Below are 17,012 nucleotides of genomic sequence, written 5' to 3' on the forward strand. Positions count from 1 at the left end.
TTTTTTTAAAAATAAATGTATAGTTTTGCTTATTTTTAAAGAACATCGCTCTGATTTTCAGACTCCTAACCAAGCCCCAAAGTTTTATGTGAATACTGTCAGCTACCTTCTCCAGCTTGCTCCTGTTTGTGTAAAGGGTCTTTTCATATGAAAAAGAAGGGGGAGGGGGGGGGGGGGAAGTGTCTTATTTGCCACTTGCAGTGGGCTTTCCAGCTGCCTTTTGAACAGAGCCAAACTGACAGCTTCTAAGTCAGTTTTAAAACAGTTTTATACTGGATTTTTATATCAGTATCTGTGCATCTTATTCTTTATAGTAGTGTCTATTACATGCAGTTATATGAAAATGAGTGTATACTGTCCCTTTAAGAGGGTTAACTAAGTGGCTTATCTAGCCTATGCCGCACCTTCACAATTTTCACTACTACCTACAAATTGAGTTAAAGCTTTTAAATTTAAAACTATTGTTTATCATGTTCTCTCTAAAGATAACTGTAGCATATTGAGTGGCCCAAGACAATATGAGAGAGACTTATGTTTTATTATCACTATTAACAAAACCTGAGGCCCCGTCAATGAGATCCATAAGTGGTCTCATTTGTACCAGCTGGGCCTTTGTAAATGTCATTATCCTAAAAGATGTGAGGTCCAAGAAAGGCCTTCTGCATGGAATAGGGGGCTTAGCTCTTCTAGGGGTCGATCCGATAAAAATCGTCGCCCGCAAAAGTCAGCGACGCCAATATTTGCGCGGGTTTGGTATCCGATATACGGCGTAACCTAGAAGTTACGTGCGTATATTTCTGCCGTCGCCTGTAGTTTTTTGGGCCATAGGCAGGTATACCAAACCCGCGCAGTTTGGTATCCAATATACAGCGTAAGGACTTACGTGGCGAAAATGGAGAAATCTTACTCCATTTTCACCTCGCCACAAAAAGCAGCCGTAAGAAGCCTTACGCTGACTATTGGAGCCCTATAACTCCCTAAACTGGCTGCTAAATAAACCTAACACCTAACGCATGCGCAATGTCTATCTCCCTGTCAACCGCGATCTGCTAAATAAAACCTAACACCTAACGCATGCGCAATGTCTATCTCCCTGTCAACCGCGATCCCCCGCCGCAATCCCTAATAAAGTATTTAACCCCTAAACCGCCGCCATCTACATAAACTAACCCCCTACTGTGAGCCCCTAAAACCGCCACCATCTAACTGATCTATCCCCTAATGTGAACCCCTTACACCGCCGCCATCTATATTAAAATTATTAACCCCTAATTTAATCTACCTACCCCGCCGCCAGCTATATTATCTATATTAACCCTAAGTATATTATAGTTAATATAGTTATTACATTATATATATTAACTATATTAACCCTAATTATATTAGGGTTAATATAGTTAATATAGTTACTATAGTATTTGTATAATCTATATTAACTCTATCTAACCCTAACACCCCTAACTAAATTCTTATTAAATAAATCTAATTCATATTATAAACTAAAATATTCCTATTTAAATCTAAATACTTACCTATAAAATAAACTCTAAGATAGCTACAATGTAATTTAATAATTACATTGTAGCTATGTTAGGGTTTATATTTATTTTACAGGTAAATTGTTAATTATTTTAACTAGGTATAATAGCTATTAAATAGTTATTAACTATTTAATAGCTACCTAGTTAAAATAATTACCCAATTACCTGTAAAATAAATCCTAACCTAAGTTACAAATACACCTACACTATCAATAAATTAAAGAAACTACAAATATCTATCTAAAAATACAATTAAATAAACTAAACTAAATTACAAAAAAAACAAAACACTAAATTACAAAAAATAAAAAAAGATTACAAGATTTTTAAGCTAATTACACCTATTCTAAGCCCCCTAATAAAATAATAAAGCCCCCCAAAATAAAAAAATTCCCTACCCTATTCTAAATTAAAAAAAGTTCAAAGCTCTTTTACCTTACCAGCCCTTAAAAGGGCCTTTTGAGGGGGCATGCCCCAAAGAAAACTGCTCTTTTGCCTGCAAAAAACCCCACAATACCACCCCCCAACATTACAACCCACCACCCACATACCCCTAATCTAACCCAAACCCCCCTTAAATAAACCTAACACTACCCCCCTGAAGATCTCCCTACCTTATCTTCACCACGCCGGGCCGAACTCCTCATCCGATCCGGGCGGTGTGTTCCAGCAAGCGGCAGTGAAGTCTTCTTCCATCCGGGCGATGTCTTCAAGCAAGCGGCAGAGAGTCTTCTTCCATCGGCGATGTCTTCAAGCAAATCGGCATCTTCAAACTTCTTTCTTCGCTCCTCCGCCGCGGAGCATCCTTCCGGCACGGCGACTTCCCGACGAATGAGGTTCCTTTAAATGACATCATCCAAGATGGCGTCCGTCGAATTCCGATTGGCTGATAGGATTCTATCAGCCAATCGGAATTAAGGTAGAAAAATCTGATTGGCTGATTGAATCAGCCAATCAGATTCAAGTTCAATCCGATTGGCTGATTGGTTCTTGGGTTTTTTTTTGCAGGCAAAGAGCAGTTTTCTTTGGGGCATGCCCCCACAAAAGGCCCTTTTAAGGGCTGGTAAGGTAAAAGAGCTTTGAACATTTTTTAATTTAGAATAGGGTAGGGAATTTTTTTATTTTGGGGGGCTTTATTATTTTATTAGGGGGCTTAGAATAGGTGTAATTAGCTTAAAAATCTTGTAATCTTTTTTTTATTTTTTGTAATTTAGTGTTTTTTTGTTTTTGTAATTTAGTTTAGTTTATTTAATTGTATTTTTAGATAGATATTTGTAGTTTCTTTAATTTATTGATAGTGTAGGTGTATTTGTAACTTAGGTTAGGATTTATTTTACAGGTAATTGGGTAATTATTTTAACTAGGTAGCTATTAAATAGTTAATAACTATTTAATAGCTATTATACCTAGTTAAAATAATTAACAATTTACCTGTAAAATAAATATAAACCCTAACATAGCTATAATGTAATTATTAATTATATTGTAGCTATCTTAGGGTTTATTTTATAGGTAAGTATTTAGATTTAAATAGGAATATTTTAATTAATAATATTAATATTAGATTTATTTTAATAAGAGTTTAGTTAGGGATGTTAGAGTTAGATAGGGTTATATATATATATATATATATATATATATATAATATAATATAATAACGATATTGCATTTGGATGCTAAAGGAACAGAGTATCTGGGAGAGGAGTTCAAATACTTTATTAGAAATCATTTAAACTAATAAAGGGGGGTAGCATTAATATATCCACCTGCCCCCCACAGCATGCCAAAACTGTTAGTCCAAGTAACAATTCTAGAAATTCTAGTAGAAAAATTCTTCGTGCCATGAGCACAAATGCTCGCAGCTTAGGAAATAAATTACCTGAACTCATTTCAATAATGACTAGGGACAACTTGGATTTAGTAGCTATAACAGAAACATGGTACAATGATTTGCATGACTGGGACATAGTCATACCTGGATACAGGTTATTTAAAAAGAACAGAGTAGGAAAGAAAGGTGGAGGAGTTGCTTTGTATGTAAATGAAAATATAAAGGTTACTGAAATTGTAGGAACAAATGATGAGGTGGAAAGTATTTGGGTGACTTTGGAAATTGGAGATAAAAATGTTTTTAGAATAGGGGTTGTATATAGGCCTCCATTGCAGGATGAAAAACTGGACAATCTGTTATTAGATGAAATAACCAAAATGACCATGAAGGGTAAGGTTATAGTACTGGGGGACTTTAATTTGCCAGATATAGACTGGAAGATTCCTTCTGCTAGATCGGCTAGAAGCAGGTATATTCTTGAATCTCTGCTAGGGGAATCACTTGAACAATTAGTCAAGGAACCAACTCGTAAGGAAGCTATATTAGATCTAATACTTACAAACAGTGATACAGTTTCAGATGTGTCTGTAGGTGAGAACTTAGGATCCAGTGATCATCAATCTGTTTGGTTTAGTATTCATGTTCAGGAACTGTACACCCAGACTAAAACAAAAGTTTTAGACTTTAGGACGGCAGATTTTTCATTAATGGGAGAATACCTAAAAAACTATTTAAAGGGGAAAAATCTTATTACAGGGGTTCAAGAACAGTGGGAATTTGTGAAAGGTGCCATTTTAGATGCAACCGCACACTGTATTAGACATGTCTGTAAAAGTAAAAGAAAGCGGAAACCAATTTGGTTTTCCAAAGAAGTAGCACATGCTGTAAAGACAAAAAAGATAGCTTATAAAAATTACAGACACACACAAGCAGATGATGATATGAAAATATGGAGACTCCAACAAAAAAAGACTAAGCAGTTAATTAGGAAGGTTAAAGCTCATGCAGAAGAGAAGATAGCACAGTCAGTAAAACATGGGGACAAAACATTCTTTAGATATATCAGTGAAAGAAGAAAAAATAAGGTAGGAATAGTAAAATTGAAATCAGTTGATGGTAGAATAATAGAAGGAGATAAGCAGATTGCAGACTGTCTCAATGATTACTTCTGTTCTGTTTTCACTAAAGATTGTGAAGATACAATGTCTACATTAAGGGATGCTATGCAAAATAGAAACAAGCTTAACAGTAATCTTTTTACAGAGGATGAGGTTTTGTTAGCATTATCAAAAATAAATGTTACAAAGGCAGTGGGTCCTGATAATATTCATCCAAGGGTTTTAAAAGAACTTCGTTCAGTGCTAACTGTCCCATTAACTGATCTGTTTAATCAGTCACTATTAACAGGAGCTGTCCCAGATGATTGGAGAATAGCAAATGTAATACCTCTTCATAAAAAGGGCAGTAGAGAAGAATCTGGCAACTACAGGCCAGTTAGTTTAACTTCAGTAGTAGGGAAATTAATGGAAAGCCTCTTAAAGGAAAGAATTATGACTTACATAAAGACAAACAATTTAGAGGACCAAAATCAGCATGGTTTTACTTCAGGGAGATCATGTCAGACTAATCTAATTGACTTCTTTGATTATGTAACAAAAGTATTAGACAAGGGAGGAGCAGTTGATGTAGCATATCTAGATTTCAGCAAAGCATTTGACACCGTCCCACACAATAAACTTATTCACAAACTATATCTCCTTGGTCTAGATTCAAAAATTGTGAACTGGGTGGAATGCTGGCTTAAGGACAGAAAACAAAGTGTCTTAGTAAATGGAGTTCATTCAGCAGAGGGGGCTGTTACTAGTGGTGTTCCTCAGGGGTCAGTTCTGGGGCCTGTTTTGTTTAACATATTTATCTGCGATATCAGCAAAGGGCTACAGGGGAAAGTATGTCTCTTTGCAGATGATACAAAAATTTGCAACAGAGTGGATGTTCCAGGGGGGGTAGACAAAATGAGAAGTGATATACAACAATTGGAGGATTGGACAAACGACTGGGATCTAAAGTTTAACACAGCAAAGTGTAAAATAATGCATTTAGGGAAGAAAAATCCAAATGTTAATTACAGACTCAATGACACTTTACTGACTGTTACAGACGAGGAACAGGACTTGGGAATTATTATTTCAGATGATTTAAAACTTAGTAAACAATGTAGTAAGGCAGCGAGTAAGGCTAGCAGAATGCTTGGATGTATTGGTAGAGGTATTTGCAGCAGAAATAGTAAGGTTCTTATGCCACTTTATAGATCATTAGTTAGGCCTCATCTTGAGTATTGTGTGCAGTTCTGGAGGCCATATCTTCAGAAGGATATTAACAAACTTGAATCTGTGCAAAGGAGGGCTACCAAAATGGTACATGGTCTAAAAAATAAAACTTACCAGGATAGGCTCAATGACCTAAATATGTATAGCTTAGAGGAGAGAAGGGAAAGAGGTGATATGATAGCAACTTTCAAGTACATTAAAGGGTTTAGTAAAACTGAGGCTGTGGGTATTTTACATAAAATGGAAAATTCAAGAACAAGGGGTCATGAGCTCAAGCTAAAGGGTAGTAGATTCAGGAGTAATTTGAGGAAGCACTTCTTTACAGAAAGAGTGATTGATTTATGGAATAAACTTCCTCAAGAGGTAGTAGCAACAAACACTGTGGGGGACTTTAAAAATGCATGGGACAAGCATAGGGCTATCCTACGAACTAGATAAGTTTATACTGTTAGGTAAGGTGGGGCAGACTTGCTGGGCCTATGGCTCTTATCTGCCGTCAATATCTATGTTTCTATTAACTATATTAACCCTAATATAATTAGGGTTAATATAGTTAATATATATAATATAATAACTATATTAACCCTAATATAATTAGGGTTAATATAGTTAATATAGCTGGCGGCGGTGTAGGGGGATTAGATTAGGGGTTAATACATTTATTATAGGTGGCCGCGGTGTAGGGGGATGTAGATTGTAGGCAAGATGACGACCGGAAGGGGCGGTGACGCACGCATCAGTGGCGTGCGTGAACTCTAGTGGGAGCGAGTGAAGCCGCAGAGATCCTATACACCTGCAGGCAAATCCTTGGGGCCGGCTTATTCTTTCCAGGGCCCTCGGATATCGGAGCTTCCAACCGGAGCTCGCCTGCATAGTTCCCGGTCAGTCTTACAGGCGTATGGAGGTCCTCGTGCCTGGGACTGTTGTGCTGCATCAGCATTGACAACGGAGGCGAGTAGGAGTTCTTTACCACCGCAGTAGAATACCAGTTAATTGAGGCGCATACAGACCGCAGTGGGACGCAACCGGACTACGGGAGATGTAGTGCTGCATGAGCTAACAGCAACGGTGCCTAATAACAGCTGCAATATCCTTGATCCTCTACCTTATTGTGAGTTTCCCCCCGCGGCGATTGTGGACTCTGGTAAGACAAACCAGGGTGGGGCATCATTTTACTTGGAAGGCCTGACAAGGGGAGAGAGCACTGAGGTATTTGCTGTGCGGTCCCCCGCCGCAAATAAGTGGACTCTGGTAGAATATACTAGAGAGGGGTACTAACACTATAACAAAATAAAGTAAAGTGATCACAGTCTATAAGCTGAACCGCACATACTCAGTTGAACTCTGGGGCCATCTCCCTTTTTTCCCTAACGTTGTCAGTGGCAGAGGAGCCTGATATAAGAGAGGAGTCTATCTAATGATTGACAGCATAAAACAGTCAAGAGACATTTTCAGCAAAGTAGAAAAAGGTTTAAAAGCGCCTATTGACTTACCTATATAAATCAGTATTCCTAGCTACCATCTGAGAGTCTCCTTCCTAGGGGAAAAGAGTGGCTAATGGCTACTAACTGATAATACCCTTGTAAGACACCGCCAAACACTCTCCCCCTTTCACTAACTGGGGCAAAGCAGGACACTGAAGGATACCCACAGCTATAGACACTGCATAATTGGAATAACCTGTGGCTCTTGCTCTCCCTTCTTGATATTGCTTTGACTTTCTTTTTTGCAGTGTTTCATATTTACAGAGATCTACTGGATAAGCGCTTATTTGCATTGGTTTTTTTTTTCCTGTTATTAAGCAAATTAATATGCAAAACTGATATATGTAATAATAAGTATATATACCTAAGGTCAAAGTTAATATTTATTTTTTTTGTTTGGCTACAGGTGACAAACTAGCCTAAGCTTAAGATATTCTTTGGTTATGCTGATTAATTGCTTGTTGGGCTATCTGTTCTGCTTCTCAACTTAGAGCGCTTAAACAGTGGCTATAAAAGAACTATATTTTGCTAAGTTATTTTGGGATGAATGTTTAGATTGTAACATTACAGACCCGACATCAGCCTTTCCTCCCCCTACTGTTGTTAATGATTATATAGCAGATAGTACAGCTTCAATGAGCAGGGGGCGACTATTGTTTAAAAGTAAATCGCACGGCAAAGCACAAAAAAAAAAAAAAAAAAGAGAAGAAAAATACATAAAAAAAAAAAAAAAATCCTAGTCTAAGTTCAAGGTGATTTTTAGTAGCTGAACTATCCTTGTAAAAAAAACCTCTTTGTTGGTTTTTCCTCACAGTACCACAGGCACGGACAGCTGTCCACTAAATATATCATTATTACCTATTATCAACACATATATTATTATTTAATTATCTAAGACATCTCTCAACTTTAAAAAAAAAAAAAAAAGACCCTAACAATTCCCACATATATCCTCACTGTATAGAGTACTTAACACAAGCAACTGATTCCTTTTCTCACACTGTTATACGCAATCACGCGTCACACGCATCACCTTTTTGCACGTTTTTTTACATGGAGAAATTTATCACTAATTACAAATCACAATCACCAAATATGCCGGCTAAGATAAGAGAGAGGAAAAATAGGCTTAGCACAGACAACCTAGGGAATATAGCTACAGTAGGTACGAATATAGACGCACATAACATTGATACACAGGATATAGTAAAACAGATTGCTGCTATTATGCTACCGCAGTTTGAACAAGTCAAAATAGATATAAATAACCTAACCACAGAAATTAAACAATTCACCCTAAGACTAAATGAGGCAGAACAACGAATCTCTGATTTAGAAGATGCCAAGTTAGCTCAGGAGCAAATAGTAAGGGATCAGGGTAACCATATAGCAAACTTACAAGACAAACTAAATGACCTAGAAGATCGCACCCGTAGGAATAATGTTAGGCTGCTTGGGATACCAGAGACAAAGGAGTATCAAGATCTAGACAATCTTATGTCAATGGTTATACCACAGAAGTTAGGAATTACATCTGAAATTTTACCATTGGAGATAGAGAGAGTACATCGTATGGGCTCAATTAAAACACTACCAGATGGGTCAGTTAAGAGCAGGCCAATTATAGCCAGGTTTCTTAACTTTAAAGACAAGGTAAAACTAATGCAACAATACAGACAGCATACCCCATTCTCGCTAGAAGGCAAATCTATATTAATGTTCCAAGATTACTCAGTTGAAACGTCACAAAAACGCAGAGAAATAACACAGATATGTACAAAACTAATCCAGGCAGGTATAAAAGCTACGGTCATTTACCCTGCAAAAATTAAAATCCTAACAGATGGCGAAAATAAGGTTCTCAACTCCCCAGAGGAAGCTAGAGAATTTGCCAAAATGAAATCTATCTTACTGTGAATTGGTATTTGCTGCTTGAACTGTTTTCTTGAGTTACTTACTAAATTTATGATGATTATGCTGAAACCGACCCATCCTCCGGGTAAATTGTCTGATGTTGCTCAAATATTTTATTTTTACCTTTTTTTTCTCCTCTCTTCTCTTCTTTTTCTTCCCCTCTCACCCCTCCCCTCCCCCATCACCCACCTGCTTCTAGCTACTTATAGAGTTAACTATGAAAGATCTGTCTAGTTTCTTGTATAAAGGGGCGATCCAATTATTATATATAAATGTGTAATTCAGTTAATTTCGCCTCGTGGAACGTAGGGGGAATCTCGTCACCTATAAAACGCAAAAAAATATTAGCCCAGCTAAAAAGGCATAAAATAGACGTAGCATTTATTCAGTAAACGCACCTGAAAGAGGTTGAATTGCATAAACTAAGGTGCGATTGGGTGGGAGAAGTAGTGGGCACACCATGTGCCAGTAGGAAAAAGGGAGTAGCAGTTTTGTTCCACAAAAAATTACAGTATAAAATCTTAAAGGGACACTGAACCCAAATTTTTTCTTTTGTAATTAAGATAGAGCATGAAATTTTAAGCAACTTTCTAATTTACTCCTATTATCAAATTTTCTTTATTCTCTTTGTATCTTTATTTGAAATGCAAGATTGTAAGTTTAGATGCCGGTCCATTTTTGGTGAACAACCTAGGTTGTCCTTGCTGATTGGTGGATAAATTCATCCACCAATCAAAAACTGCTGTCCAGAGATCTGAACCAAGAAAAAAGCTTAGATGCCTTTTTTTCAAATAAAGATATCAAGAGAATGAAGTAACATTGATAATAGGAGTAAATTAGAAAGTTGCTTAAAATTGCATGCTCTATCTGAATCACAAAAGAAAATTTTTGGGTTCAGTGTCCCTTTAAGAAAGGAGTTAGATTTAGAAGAAAGATTCTTGATAATACAGCTTGAAATCTCAGGGATAAAGATTACATTGTGTAATATATATGGCCCTAATAAAGTGGACAAATCATTCTGGGCAAATTTGCAGACCAAGTTACTATCTAGCTCCACAGAAAATTTAATTATAGCGGGGGATCTTAACTTTGTCAAATACCCCAGTCTGGACAGGCTCAAACCATCACTAAACAAGAATAGCAAGCAGGAAGTTAAATTATTTAAGAACTTTTGTAATCCATTAAATATTAAATATATTTGGCGGGTGCAAAACCCAGATTTGCGGAAATATACATGCGAGTCACACGCACACTGTACAATGTCTAGGATAGACTATTTCCTGGTAAGCGAGAAATTATTAAGTCTAGAAATGAAGGCTGAGATACAAGAAATAGTTTTATCGGATCATGCAATTATCACACTTAATCTTAAATTAAAAAATGCACAAGAAAGTAATTTAGGTAGGTTTTTTTTCCCTAGGTATCTAATGTCAAACACACAATTCAAGACATGGTTAAGAATTAAATGGACAGATTTTATGCAGATCAACGCAACTCCAGGAATAAAACTGGAAATTGTATGGGAGACCTTTAAGGCTGTGATAAGAGGTGAAATCAAAGCCTACTTGGTAGGACAAAAACGGAAATTTATGGCTAGAGATATTGAACTGGCTTCACGACTACGTAATACATACAACCTATATATTAGCAACCCCCTTAGAAAACAATGGGAAACCTATCAAAAAACTAAAAAAGAAAGAGAAATATTTTTAACGCAGAAAAATGCGCAAGATGAGCTTAAAAAAGGCTCTTTTTTTATAGGCATGGCGGAAAAGCTGGAAAATTCCTAGCTAATATAACCAAATCTAAAAAAAAGAGGGATACTATTGGCTCTATTAAGACCCCATCTGGGCGAATTACTAATATTAAAGAAATCCAAAACTTTATATCTCTATATTTCCAGGAGGTCTATGCGGAGACACCAGTCAATACACAAACCAAAAATAATTTTTGGAGCAAATTACAACTGCCAAGGTTAGAGCGAATAAGGTTAGATGAATTAAACTCCCCTATCACAGCCTTGGAAGTCACCAATGCAATTAAAAAATTAGCAGTTAACAAAGCCGCGGGTCCAGACCAGATCCCAGCAGAACTATACAAAATTCTCTCTGAAGACATAACACCCTTACTAACTTCCTTGTTTAACCAATACTTCATTGAAAATATGGTGTGTTCTAAATATTTTGCGGCATCGTTAATAGTGTTGATCTTGAAAAAAAATAAAAATCAAGAAGATGTAGGGTCATATAGACAGATATCACTATTAAACAGTGATTATAAATTATTGATGTCTATAATAGCTCACAGATTTAAGCAATTAATCAGATCATTAATGCATAAAGACCAAGTAGGTTTTATGCCGGGCAGAAGCTGTACACGTAATTTACGTAAATTGGAGCTAATACTTAACCTTTTTTAAAAAAAATAGATACGGGCGATGGTTTATCAGGACCAGACGCAGCATTAATAACAATTGATGCAGAGAAGGCCTTCGACTCCATTATATGGGATCATCTTTTTACAGCACTTAAAAAGTATGGAGTCGAGGGCCCTTTTCTCCAATTTACCTCCCTAATATATAAGTCAGCTACTGCTGCCGTCATAATAAACGATACTCTCTCAAAATATTTTCCTATATACAAAGGGGTTAGACAAGGATGCCCACTGTCTCCCTATTTGTTTAACCTGGCATTAGAACCCCTCGCTATAATACTGAGAAAAGACCTGGAAGGGATCAAGATAGGTAAAAGGCGGGTAACGACATTACTATATGCTGACGACTTATTAGTTCTAACCGCCAATACAAAAAAATCTATACCAATTTTACATAAAATATTACAAGATTTTGGCACATTTTCTGGCTACAAAATCAACTTCCTTAAAGTCAGAAATCTTCTGGCTATGTAAAAATAAGAATTCAGTGCAATCTCCTCCTTTTAAGGAAGCAAAAGTCTTTTTTACCTACCTTGGTATTAGACTTTCGATTAATTTTAAAGATTGGTATGATCTCAATTACCCACCAATCTTTCTTAAAATAAAACATGACATGGAAAAATGGGCAAAATTTAAACTCACCCTGACCGGTAAAATCAACATAATTAAAATGTTGCTGTTTCCCAAATTGCTATACTTAATGCAAAACCTACCTATCTTGATTAAAAAAACGGATCTTAAATTATATAAACAAGCGTGTACTCAATTTTTGTGGGCTAAGAAAAGACGGGCTATATCACTTAAAAAACTCTCCTTTTCTAGAAGAGACGGGGGCTGTGCTTTACCAGATATTGAGATTATAACTTAGCCTGTATCGCGAAGATTGCATTGGATTGGCTAGCAAAGACTGACCATTATTCGGTTTCACCTCTGGAAGAGATTTTGGTAGCCCCATACTCTCTCTGCGCTCTGTTGCATACTACTATCGACAAATGTCCTCATAAAATTAAACAGTTCCCGGCCATACAAATGGTAATTAAGGCATGGCAAAAGATTCTTATACAACTAAATATATCAGTAACCTACTCAAAACATCTTCCTATTCAAGGAAACCCTAACTTTATACCGGGAATAGAATCTAAAATTTTTAAAAACTGGGCAGCGAAAGGACTAATTAAGGTAAATCAACTGATAGAGGATGACTTAGAGATCTGTAAGTTTTTTTCTCAAATACAACAGGAATTTGAGCTATCAAGCAAAGAATTTTATGCATACCTTCAAATAAGACACTATCTCCAGGGAACACTACAGACAAATATAATGGTAGAGACATGGGATAAAATGGATCCGGCCATTATTCTCTTAAGGGCAGGGAAGTATAGTATTTCAACCATCTACAAAATAATTAATAGTACGTATGGACAGCGTAATATTGAAAGAATAGCAGACAGTTGGCAAGTTTCAACTGAAAAAATACAGACTAGCTTTAATCTGGTAGACAGAGCAACAATTGCTTCCTCGTGGAGAGAATCACATACAAAAATTATAAATCGCATCTATATTACACCTCAAGTAAAGGCTAGATGGGACAAAACATTGGCACGTTGTCACAAATGTAAAACTATTAACGCTGACTTAGATCACTGTTTTTGGAGTTGTACAACAATTAAAAAATTCTGGTTTAAAGTAACAAATTGGGCTAGCAAAATAAATCAAAGCAAGATACAATTTAATGATAAGAGTATCTTCTTTCTAATAAACCAGGAGGAGTTAGAATATAAAAATATTCGCCAATTAAATACCCTAATCATTACGGGTAGATTACTGATTTTGAAACATTGGAAATCGCACCAAGTTCCAAGTCTGAAAGAATTTATACAAAAACTCAAAAACCAATTAATTTTAGAACAATTGGATACATCAATAGACTCAGAGCATAGAATTAAACAATTTTTCTATAAATGGAAAAGCATAATCTATAGCTTCCCTACAGAAATACAAAAACAAATAATTTCTCCATTTAAGGGCTCTATCTATTTGGAAACCGCCATAGCAAACGGCGAATTCCCTGATTAATGTTAAGAATAGAAGTGGGGATGGTGGGAGGCTTAGAGGGGTGTGGAGGCTCGTTTCTGGTTGATTGTTTTTTCCTTTTTTTTTTTTTTTTTTCCTTGCTTCTTTCCCTTTTTCTCTTTTTTTTTTTTTTGTGTTATAGTTTTATATATCAAGGAAAATACCATACAGAATGCAAGCTAATGCAAGTCAATGCAAGTTTCTTGTAAGTTTATTGGTAATAGTATTTGCTTGTTTCTCTTTTTTTTTTTTCCCTCATATAAACGTTTATTGAAAGTTGTAACTAACGATAATGCAGGACCTGACTGTATAACTTTTTTTGGAACCATTGTGTGATATGGTTTTTCTTTTTGTTTTACTGTCCTGCCTCTGTGAATTTAAAAGGTATGGAATTGCATTCTGTTATGGTTAATAAAAAGCTATTAAAAAAAAAAAAAAAAAGATTGTAGGCAAAAGAGCAGTTTACTTTGTGACAAAGCCCCGCCAAAAGCCCTTTTAAGGGCTGGCAAAAGAGCTGAATTCTTTGGGGCATGCCCCGCAAAAAGCCCTTTTAAGGGCTGGCAAAAGAGCTGTTACTTTGGGGCAATGCCACGCAAAAAGCCCTTTTCAGGGCTATTTGTAGGGTTAGACTTAGGTTTAGTGGTAGGGATAGTTTAGTATTTCAGGGGTTAAATAATTTAATATAGCTGGCGGCGGTATAGGGGGATTAGATTAGGGGTTAATAATTTTAAAATAGATAGCGGCGGGGTAGGGGCTCACTTTAGGGGGTAGGTAAGGTAGATGGCGGCGGTGTTAGGGGCTCACTTTAGGGGGGTTATAGATTTAATATAGCTGGCGGCGGTTTAGGGTTTAATAATTTTATTAGGTTGCGGCGGGCTCCGGGAGCGGCGGTTTAGGGGTTAATACATATTTTATTGTTAGGATAGTGAGGGGGGATAGCGGATAGAGGGTTAGACGTGTCGGGCTATGTTAGGGAGGCGTGTTAGACAGTGCGGGTGATTTAGACTTTAGTCAGGTTTTGTAGGCGCCGGCAGTTTCTAACGTGCCGTAAGTCACTGGCGACGCCAGAAATTTGTACTTGCGCAGATTTCTGGACATCGCTGGTTTATCCGACTTACGGCACTTTAGCATCTGACGGCGCAGTATATGGGATAGCTCGAGTTGCGAGCTGAAACTGCGGGCGACGCGGGTTCCCTCGCTTGCGCCGCAAACTACGATCTATATCGGATCACGCCCCTTATTGGCATGTCCTTTCTCCTTAAATTGTATTAGTTTTTACAGCTAACATTTAATTTGCTAATTCCTACCAAGCAATCAGAAGATATTGCTCGCTGCATATGCATTTCTAATATGCAACTGGGGATATATATTTTTGTCGTATATGTTTTTCTTTTGAACCTGTGATTTAAAGGATGTACCCTGTAACTGTACATTGCTGTAATTATTTACTATGTATGCCACAAATTTTGCCACAAAAAAAAAAAAAAAAAAAACTAAACGTGATTAAACTAAGCCACATAATTGACATTGTCTATTAAGAGGGATCTAAGTATTTAAAAAGGATTGTGGAATATGAATTGTGTGTAAATTGATTCAAATCCACATGGAATCATTTGCAATTTTTGGACAAGCTTTATTAGACATTATTGGATAGACTAAAGAATTATGTTTGGATTGTACCACTTGCTCTCTTTCCATTTGGGCGCCAGTTACACATGGTACTACATATCCCCTACACCAATTGATTTTGGGTTTGTCCTGATTTAATTATACCTACGAACAAATTACCTCTGCTATTTTTGATATTGTATATGCATATGGTTACATGATTAACTTTATCAATTCTATTAATATTTCTATTGTATTGATGTTATACTGTTGCAAATGCATTTTCTTTTTTTTGTGTGTTTTATGTTTTGTTTCCCTGTTTAAGTGGACAGTATTGCATTAGTTAAAGGGGAGGTTTCTTCCCAGATGTATGGTCCAAATATGCCTCGTGTGATTGGCTCATTGCTATTTCTTCAACAAAGGATATCTAAAGAATGAAGCAAATTAGATAATAGAAGTACATTGGAATGTTGTTTAAAATTGTATTCTCTTTCTGAATCATGAAAGAGACATTTTTCATGTCCTTTTAAATATTTTGTGCTCTTTAGAATGGCCAAAAAGCAAATTATCTTACCTGTAAACCATATAATTTCCTCAATTATTGATTTAGGGGGCTGCAGTGAGGAGGTATACACTGAGGGAGAGAGCCATTTTCCTCCATGCAAGTGTACTAGTATCCTGGCTTTCTTAAAGATCTTCAGACCATCTGTAAATAAATAAATATACACATCGGTAAATGCTGATTGTTTATGCGTGACTAAAAGTTTCCATTGTCCCCAAAATGTTGAAGCTGGTGAGACTGAATGAAGAGATCCTCAGTAACTATATAATATACATGTATGAATAGTGTTATAATATACAGATGCCCCTTAGTTTATTATTATACAGTGATTGATATGTAATGAATTAATAATATGTAATTTGCTAGCTGCTGAGAAACAGCTGTAATAATCCACCTTAATTCAGCACAGAAAAGTGAAAGAGAAGGCTGTTAGGGAGGTAGGGGTGGGCTTTGGAAAGGAAGTGAGGAATACAGAATGTAATGGGGATACATAATCTCATACAAGAGATCTATATTTAACGTAGAGGACTGCACACAATGTCATGACAGATTAAATAGCTGGATCCAATGTCATATTTCCTGTCATAGAAATACTGCAAATTAAAGTGATACAAATGCACCTATTTAACATGTACGCAATTGATACTTTGCTTTCAAAACTTTTCAGTCTCGTTTGATTCCAAACTGAAACTTTTTTTTTTTTCAGTAATGAAACTTTATTCAGATAAATATTGTTCAGTCATCATTTATGCTACAGCTTTACATCCTTGTTTTATAACTTATAACTACTAATTACTTATTTACTGTTACACTCTCAAGTATTGTTTTTGTCATTTTACTATAGAAAATCAAGTATCCTTTTTCTGATTTTAGAAAAAAAGAAATATTATAGAGCGTGCAATTTCAAATATACTTAAAGGGATATGAAACCCCCCAAAAATATTTTGTGATGCAGACAGAGCATACAATTTTAATAAAGTTTCCATTTACTTTTATTATCAAATTTGCTTTGTTCCCATGGTATTCTTTGTTGAAGAGAAATAGTGCTGCCATATAGAGCTCTTGCAAATGGATAACTGTCAGGAAATAGTGCTGCCATCTAGTGCTCTAACAAATGGATAACTGTCAGGAAATGGTGCTGCCATCTAGTGCTCTAACAAATGGATAACTGTCAGGAAATAGTGCTGCCATCTAGTGCTCTAACAAATGGATAACTGTCAGGAAATAGTGCTGCCATCT

The 17,012-nt window shown here is 36.3% G+C and overlaps 1 long non-coding RNA gene across 1 annotated transcript in view; it reads right to left on the minus strand.

Moving 5' to 3' along the window:
* The window catches only part of LOC128645505 (uncharacterized), a 92,675-nt gene extending 76,454 nt beyond the window's left edge, over nucleotides 1-16,221 (minus strand). Inside the window, exons 1-2 of the long non-coding RNA XR_008400124.1 lie at nucleotides 16,168-16,221; nucleotides 15,786-15,917 (exon numbers count right to left, since the gene is read on the minus strand). This is a non-coding gene — a long non-coding RNA (uncharacterized LOC128645505). The remainder of the gene's footprint in view (nucleotides 1-15,785; nucleotides 15,918-16,167) is intronic.
* Between the last annotated feature and the right edge of the window lie 791 nt (nucleotides 16,222-17,012).

This window comes from Bombina bombina, chromosome 1 (assembly GCF_027579735.1).
Source record: "Bombina bombina isolate aBomBom1 chromosome 1, aBomBom1.pri, whole genome shotgun sequence".
In the NCBI taxonomy this organism is placed as follows: Eukaryota; Metazoa; Chordata; class Amphibia; order Anura; family Bombinatoridae; genus Bombina; species Bombina bombina.